This window comes from Trichechus manatus, unplaced genomic scaffold (genome assembly GCF_000243295.1).
Source record: "Trichechus manatus latirostris isolate Lorelei unplaced genomic scaffold, TriManLat1.0 scaffold00007, whole genome shotgun sequence".
Classification (NCBI taxonomy): Eukaryota; Metazoa; Chordata; class Mammalia; order Sirenia; family Trichechidae; genus Trichechus; species Trichechus manatus.
In genome coordinates, this window is record NW_004443943.1 from 1,025,394 (window position 1) to 1,032,394 (window position 7,001).

The window sequence follows — 7,001 nt, forward strand, 5'->3', positions numbered from 1 at the left end:
CAGCACCATTTATTAAATAGACTCTTCTTTCTCCATTGAATGGACTTAGTACCCTTGTCAAATCAATTGACCATAGATGTATGGGTTTATTTCTGGATGTTCAATTTTATTACACCAGTCTATATGTCTATCATTATATCAGTACCAGACTGTTTTGATTACTGTAGTTCTGTAGTACATTTTGGAATTAGGAAGTATGAATTCTCCTACTTTATCCTCTTCAAAATTACTTTGGCTATTTTGGGTCCATTGCTGTTCTATATAAATTTGAGGATTGACTTTTCTGTTTCTGCAAAGAAGGCTGTTGGAATATTGATGGGGATTCCATTGAATCTGTAGATTGCTTTGTGAAGTATTGACAGTTTAACAATATTAAGCCTTCCAATCCATGAATGTGGACTGTCTTTGCATTTATTTAGAGCTTCTTTAATTTTTTTAAAAAATTTAAATATTAAATTTAATTGTGCCTTCTTTTAACTAAAAATAGCAATCACTTGCAACTAACTAGAATTTGTTTTACAGAATGGTTAGTTTCTTAAAAGAGATTTTTATGGTCTTGGTAGGGCTTTTTGTTTTGTTTTTGCCTTTTTGGGAAGTCACAGTGAGTTTTTCTCTAGATATAATTTATGAAAAATCTTCATATCCTACAATAGATACATTGGAATAATTTTGATTATTTAGCTTTTCCATTGCATGTATTTCCATATCATCATCTTTTTTGTTATACTTGGGATTGCTAGAGATTTTCATTTTGTTGCTATTGTAATTCGAAGCAGCCCAAAGCAGCAAGCCATGTAAAATAAAGATGGAAAGTGTTGATTCCAGTTTTTTCCTGTCCAGAATGTAGATGCAATATCTACCATATGTTCTTATTTGAAAGATTTTGTTCAGGTCTTGCGGGGGGCGGGGGGAGTCTGCTTGGTGGGTAGTTATACTCATAAGGTCAAAAAATGCTTATTTCTTTATGCAAGTAGTCTCTCTCTCACCATATATATACTTCTTTTAATTTAAAATGGTTAAAACTAAGGAAAAATGCAGCAGTAATCATATATGTGTTGCAGCATAATTTGTTTTATTCAAGGAATTCTTTTTAATTTTTTTTCTTGTGTTGAAAATGTACATAAACATGCCATCTCAACAGTTTTTACGTGTACAATTCAGTGACATCGATTACATTCTTCAAGACGTGCAACCATTCTGCTATCCTTTTCCAAATCCTTCCACCACTATTAACATAAGCTCAATACCCCGTAAGCAAAAACTCCCCCTTTCTCCTTCCCTCCCACCCGTGGTAACCACTTAACCACTAATAATCTCTGTTTTCTATGTATTTGCTTATTTCATATAAGTGACATCATACAATATTGTCCTTTTGCAGCTGGCTTATTTTGCTCAGCATCATGTTTTCAAGGTTCATCCCCATTGTGTAGCATGCATCAAGGACTTCATTTCTCTTTATGGCTGAGTAGTATTCTATTGTGTGTACAGTACAGGCAGGCCCCAGTTTATGAAGGTCCGACTTATAGACAAGTCATACTTAGGAGCGGACTGCCATAGAGCCTGTTATATTAAAAATTTGAATCGAACACATACATGGGTTCATAATAATGAACGCACGCACTACTTTGTGACACTCATAATGATATTGCTGGTTTGGAAGTGTTTCGTAAGTGTTTTATATGCATGTTGTTGTTAAACTAAAAAAAAAAAAATTCCTTGAATAAAACAAATTATGCTGCAACACATACAGGATATTGCTGCATTTTTAGTTAGTTGTAACCATTTTTAAATTAAAAGAAGCACATACACAGTGAGCGAGAGACTGCTTGCATAAAGAAGTAAGCATTTTTTTTACCTGTTTAGTATAGCTAGCCACCAAGCAGACTTTTTCCCCCAAGAGCTGAACAAAAGCTTGTTGCTATGTTTGAGCCCATTGTTGTAGCCACTGTGTCAGTCCATCTTGTTGAGGGGTCTTCCTCTTTTTTTTGCTGACCCTCTACTTCACCAAGCGTGACGTGCTTCTTCAGGGACTGGTCCCTCCTGATAACATGTCCAGAGTATGTGAGACGAAGTCTCATCATCCTGGCTTCTAAGGAGCATTGTGGCTGACAGTCCACAGTATATTGAGTATTCTTCACCAACACCGCAATTCAAATGCATCAATTCTTCGGTCTTATTCATTGTCCAGCTTTTGCATACATATGAGGTGGTTGAAAACACCATGGCTTGGGTCAGGCACAGCTTACTGGTCAAGGTGACATCTTTGCTTTTTAACACTTTAAAGAGGTCTTTTGCAGCAGATTTGCCCAATGCAATAGGTCGTTTGATTTCTTGGCTGCTGCTTCCATGGGTGCTGATTGTGGATCCAAGTAAAATGAAATCCTTGACAACTTCAGTCTTTTCTCTGTTTATCATGATGTTGCTTGTTAGTCCAGTTGTTAGGATTTTTATTTACTTTACGTTGAGGTGTAATCCATACTGAAGGCTGTAGTTTTTGATCTTCATCAGTAAGCGCTTCAAGTCTCCTACACTTTCAGCAAGCAAGGTTGGGTCTTCTGCATACTGCAGGTTGTTAATGAGTCTTCCTCCAATCCTGATGCCACTTTCTTCTTTATATAGTCCAGCTTCTCGGATTATTTGCTGAGCATACAGATTGAATAAGTATGGTGAAAAGATACAACCCTGACACACACCTTTCCTGATTTTAAACCACACAGTATCCCCCTTGTTCTCTTTGAACTACTGCCTCTTGTTCTATGTACAGGTGCTGTATAAGCCCAAGTGTTCTAGAATTCCCATTTTTCACAGTGTTACCAAGAATTTGTTATGATCCACACAGTCAAATGCCTTTGCATAGGCAGTAAAACACAGGTAAACATCTTTTTGGTATTCTCTGCTTTCAGGCAGGATCCATCTGCCATCAGCAATGATGCCTCTGGTTCTACATCTTCTTCTAAATCTGGCTTGAATTTCTGGCAGTTCCCTGTTGATGTACTGCTGCAGCCATTTTTGAATTATCTTCAGCAAAATTCTACTGGCGTGTTACTAATGATATATGCATAAAAATGTAAAATACATACTACATTCTAAGACAAACATTTGACTAACTAATGCCAAATAAGAACCATATGTACCTGTTCTGACTTACTTACAAATTCGATTTAAAGACAGACTTAGGAATGGATCTTGTTAGTAACCCAGAGACTGCCTGTATATACCACATTTTGTAAGTTTATCCATTCATCCGTTGATTGATATATGTAGGTTGTTTCCACCTCTTGGCTATTGTGAAAAGTGCTGCAAAGAGCATTGGTGTACAGGTTTCTGTTTGTGTTCCTTGTTTCACTTCTGGGTATATACCTAAGATTGGGATTGCTGGCTCATAAAGTAGTTCTTTGTTTAGCTTTTTGAGGAGCTGCGAAACTGTTTTCCACAGTGGCTGTACCATTTGACATTCCTACCAGCAATGGATGAGGGTTCCAGTTTCTCAACAACCTCGCTAAAACCTATTGTTTCTCTTTTCTTTTTTAATTGCAATTCTAATTCTAACAGGAGTGAGGTGATATCGTGTAGTTTTGATTTGCATCTCTGTAATGGCTAATGACATTGAGCATCTTTTCATGTATTGTTATCCATTTGAATATCCTCTTTGGTGAAATATCCTTTTAAGCCCTTTGCCCATTTTTTTGATTGGGTTGTTAAGTTGTCAAAGTTTTGTATATATTTTGAATATTAGACACTTACCAGATACATGGTTTCTGAAAATTTTCTCTCAACCTGTAGGTTGTCTTTTCACTGTTTAAAAAGGGAATATTTTTGAACATTATGTGCTAAGTATATGCCTCTCGTGGTGTAGTGGTTAAGTGCTACGGCTGTTAACCAAAAGGTCGGCAATTTGAATCCACCAGGCGCTACTTGGAAACCCTATGGGGCAGTTCTACTCTGTCCTATAGGGTCGCTATGAGTCGGAATTGACTCGACGGCAGCAGGTTTTTTTTTTTTTAAGCATTATGCAAGTATTGTGGTACAATATGGTCCCTACTGTGCTACCAGACAGTTATTTAACTGCAGTTGTAAAGAGTTTTATGAAAAATACATGTCTCTCTGATAATGTTTTAAAGCATATTTATACTTGAAAAAATATGATTTGTACCAAGTTTTTATTATTTCATTACATTTGATAATATCAACAATATAAGTTAATTTATGAGGGCTTACTGAGTTCCAGGCATTTTTGTTAGTGCTTTACATCATTTCTTTGCAATAGATATTATTATCCCTACCACAATGTAGTTAAGTAATTTATTGAGGTCAGAAGCAACTATGTATTGGAAAGTTGAATTGTGAGTTATACCTGATACTTAGATATGCATTGCCATCAAGTCTATTCCAACTTATAGTGACCCTATAGGACAGAGTAGAACTGCCCCGTAGGGTTTCCAAGTACTGGCTGGTGAATTCGAACTGCCAGCCTTTTTGTTAGCAGCCGAGGTCTTAACCACTGCACCACTAGGGCTCCAGATGGTGAATTGTATAAGGTTAAAAGTGAAAATCTTTACCTTACTCCCTACCCTGTATTTCCCCAGGGGTATTGCTAGTTAACAGGTTGTTATATGTCCTTTTAGACCCCTCCTCTTCCTTACCCTCCCTTCTCATTTCTTTTCTTCCTTCCTTGTTGATAAACATACACGTTTCCCCAAAATCTTGTTTTTTACCTGAATGCATACTATTTTGTGGATTATATGTGATTTTGATGTCTTAAGGCTGTAAAGTTGAAACCAGGGCTTTGAACTGGTTCTTCCTGGTTCAGTCATGGCCGAGGAAGTGAAACCAGAGCATACCTCAGTTATTAAAAGTTGGGTGAACTGGAATGGAAAAAAATAATAGGTCAGAGCTCTGCTAGAAACCTAATTCTCCCTCTTTGAAAACAAGGGTTGCATATGGCTGCATAGCAACCAAATATCTAGCCCCTCCAATTGTGAGCACAGTTAGAAGCAGCGGTGCCCCACTCAAAGATAGTGGCTGACTGCCCCGCTTTGAATATGTGTTGTTGTCTGCAGAGCTGCCTAATCCAGTCTCACACATCAGGCTCCTCAAAGGGCTCACTACACCTCTTACGAGTCTCCCATTCCAGGATTTCAACCTGTAATTTTTCCCATTCTGGTTATTGTTCCAGAGCACGCAAATTGTAAAAATTTGGGTCTGTTTCAATTTCGCTTTGCCAGCCATGACTAAACTGGTTCAAACTCGTTCAAAGTTCTGGTTGAAACCTGAATATATGAACTGTGAAAGATACCTGTCTAAATTATTGTAAACCCAAAGATGATTGTGCTAACTGTGGGGACTCCCTGGGGATTTCTAGGAATCTTAAGAGTGCTTTCTAGGGCAGGCCTTTTCTAATTCTTCAAGGAGGGTTTAGAAGTAAAGTATATCAAAGTAATTCACTTTCAGACTGAAAAAAAGAAGTTCAACGTTTTCTGGTGAAGAATTTATTCCATATGTAGAAATATTTTTGTCATTTTCAAATCTCTATCACCCACTTTTTACTGAGTAACACTAGAAAAATCTCTGGTACTCTGACATATGTTGTGTTGGCACACAAAGTTTGTCTTCTATTTTGGAATCTATGAAGTGTAGTGGTCAGTAATATATGTGCAGAAAAAGAAAAACAGTTGCCATGCAGTAGATTCTGACTCATGGTGACTCCATGTGTGTCATAGTAGAACTATGCTTCGTAGGGTTTTCAGTGACTGATTTTTCAGAAGTACATTGCCAGCCTTTTTTTTCGAGGCCCTTCTGAACGGACTTTGGTTACCAGCTGAGCATGTTAACAGTTTGCATTATCTAGGGACTGCAGTATGTATGTGGTGGTGGTATTTATGGATTTGGATGAAATCTTTTCAATCCCTTTTGTTTCTATGATAATACTTCGTGGAGGGGCCCTAGTGGTGCAGTGGTTAAGTATTTGGCTGCAAACCAAAAAAGGTTGGCAGTTCAAATCCACCAGCCACTCTTTGGAAACCCTATGGGACAGTTCTACTCTGTCCTATCATGTAGGGTCACTGTGAATTGGAATCAGCTCGACGGCAACAGGTTATACTGCCATGCACTGCTATATAGGCTGTGTAACCCTCACACTGTAGTATAATTTTACCTGTATGATAAATGGTTTTTAAGCTTAGTTTTTCCTCTTCTCATCGGTGTACATGGGGTCCTCATTTAAATATGGCTTATTTGAAGAACATATGAGTAATTTTGTAGTGCCAGATGAATTTTATTTTAGAAAAATAGGGATGCATGTAGCCTGCTATTTCTGTTAAATTATGGATTCTTTGGGCTTCAAATGAGCTTGTCTGGAAACTTCATTGTGTAGCCCAAGTAAAGCCAAGCTTGCTTGCCTGCTATCCTGCACCCATCTCATTATTGTATATTTTCCAATATAAGTGCACGTGAGCATATGTTATCCTTTTTGACATGGTCAATTTAGTAACTACAGAAGACATCACAGAACACAGAACAAAACTTCTACAAAATCCTCTTTGGACATCTTTCTAACCAAGAGTCACTCCCACACAGGTGTTTCTCAGAAAAATCCTCTTTTCTTACTCTTCAAACTTTGGCCTATCTTTCCCTTTCCATGTATTGCCCAGATCATTTTCTTCCAAGAGTAGCTCTATACTCTTTCTTATGTAGATCAATTTAGGCTAGTTCCAGATTTTTATAACTGGTGAGGAGGCAGTAGGGAGCCTTGTGGTGATGGAGCAGGTGCATATCATGGTTGTGGTGTTGGTTACATGAATCTACACATATGATAAACTTGTTTAGAGCTAGGCACACACACAAACATAAACCAAATGAGTGCATGTAAAACTGGTGAAATTGGAACAGCCTTACTGGTTTGTATCAATATCAACATCCTGGTTTTTATATTTTACTAAACTATGGTGGCGAAATGGTTAAGAGCTACGGCTGCTAACCAAGAGGTCGACAGTTGGAATCCC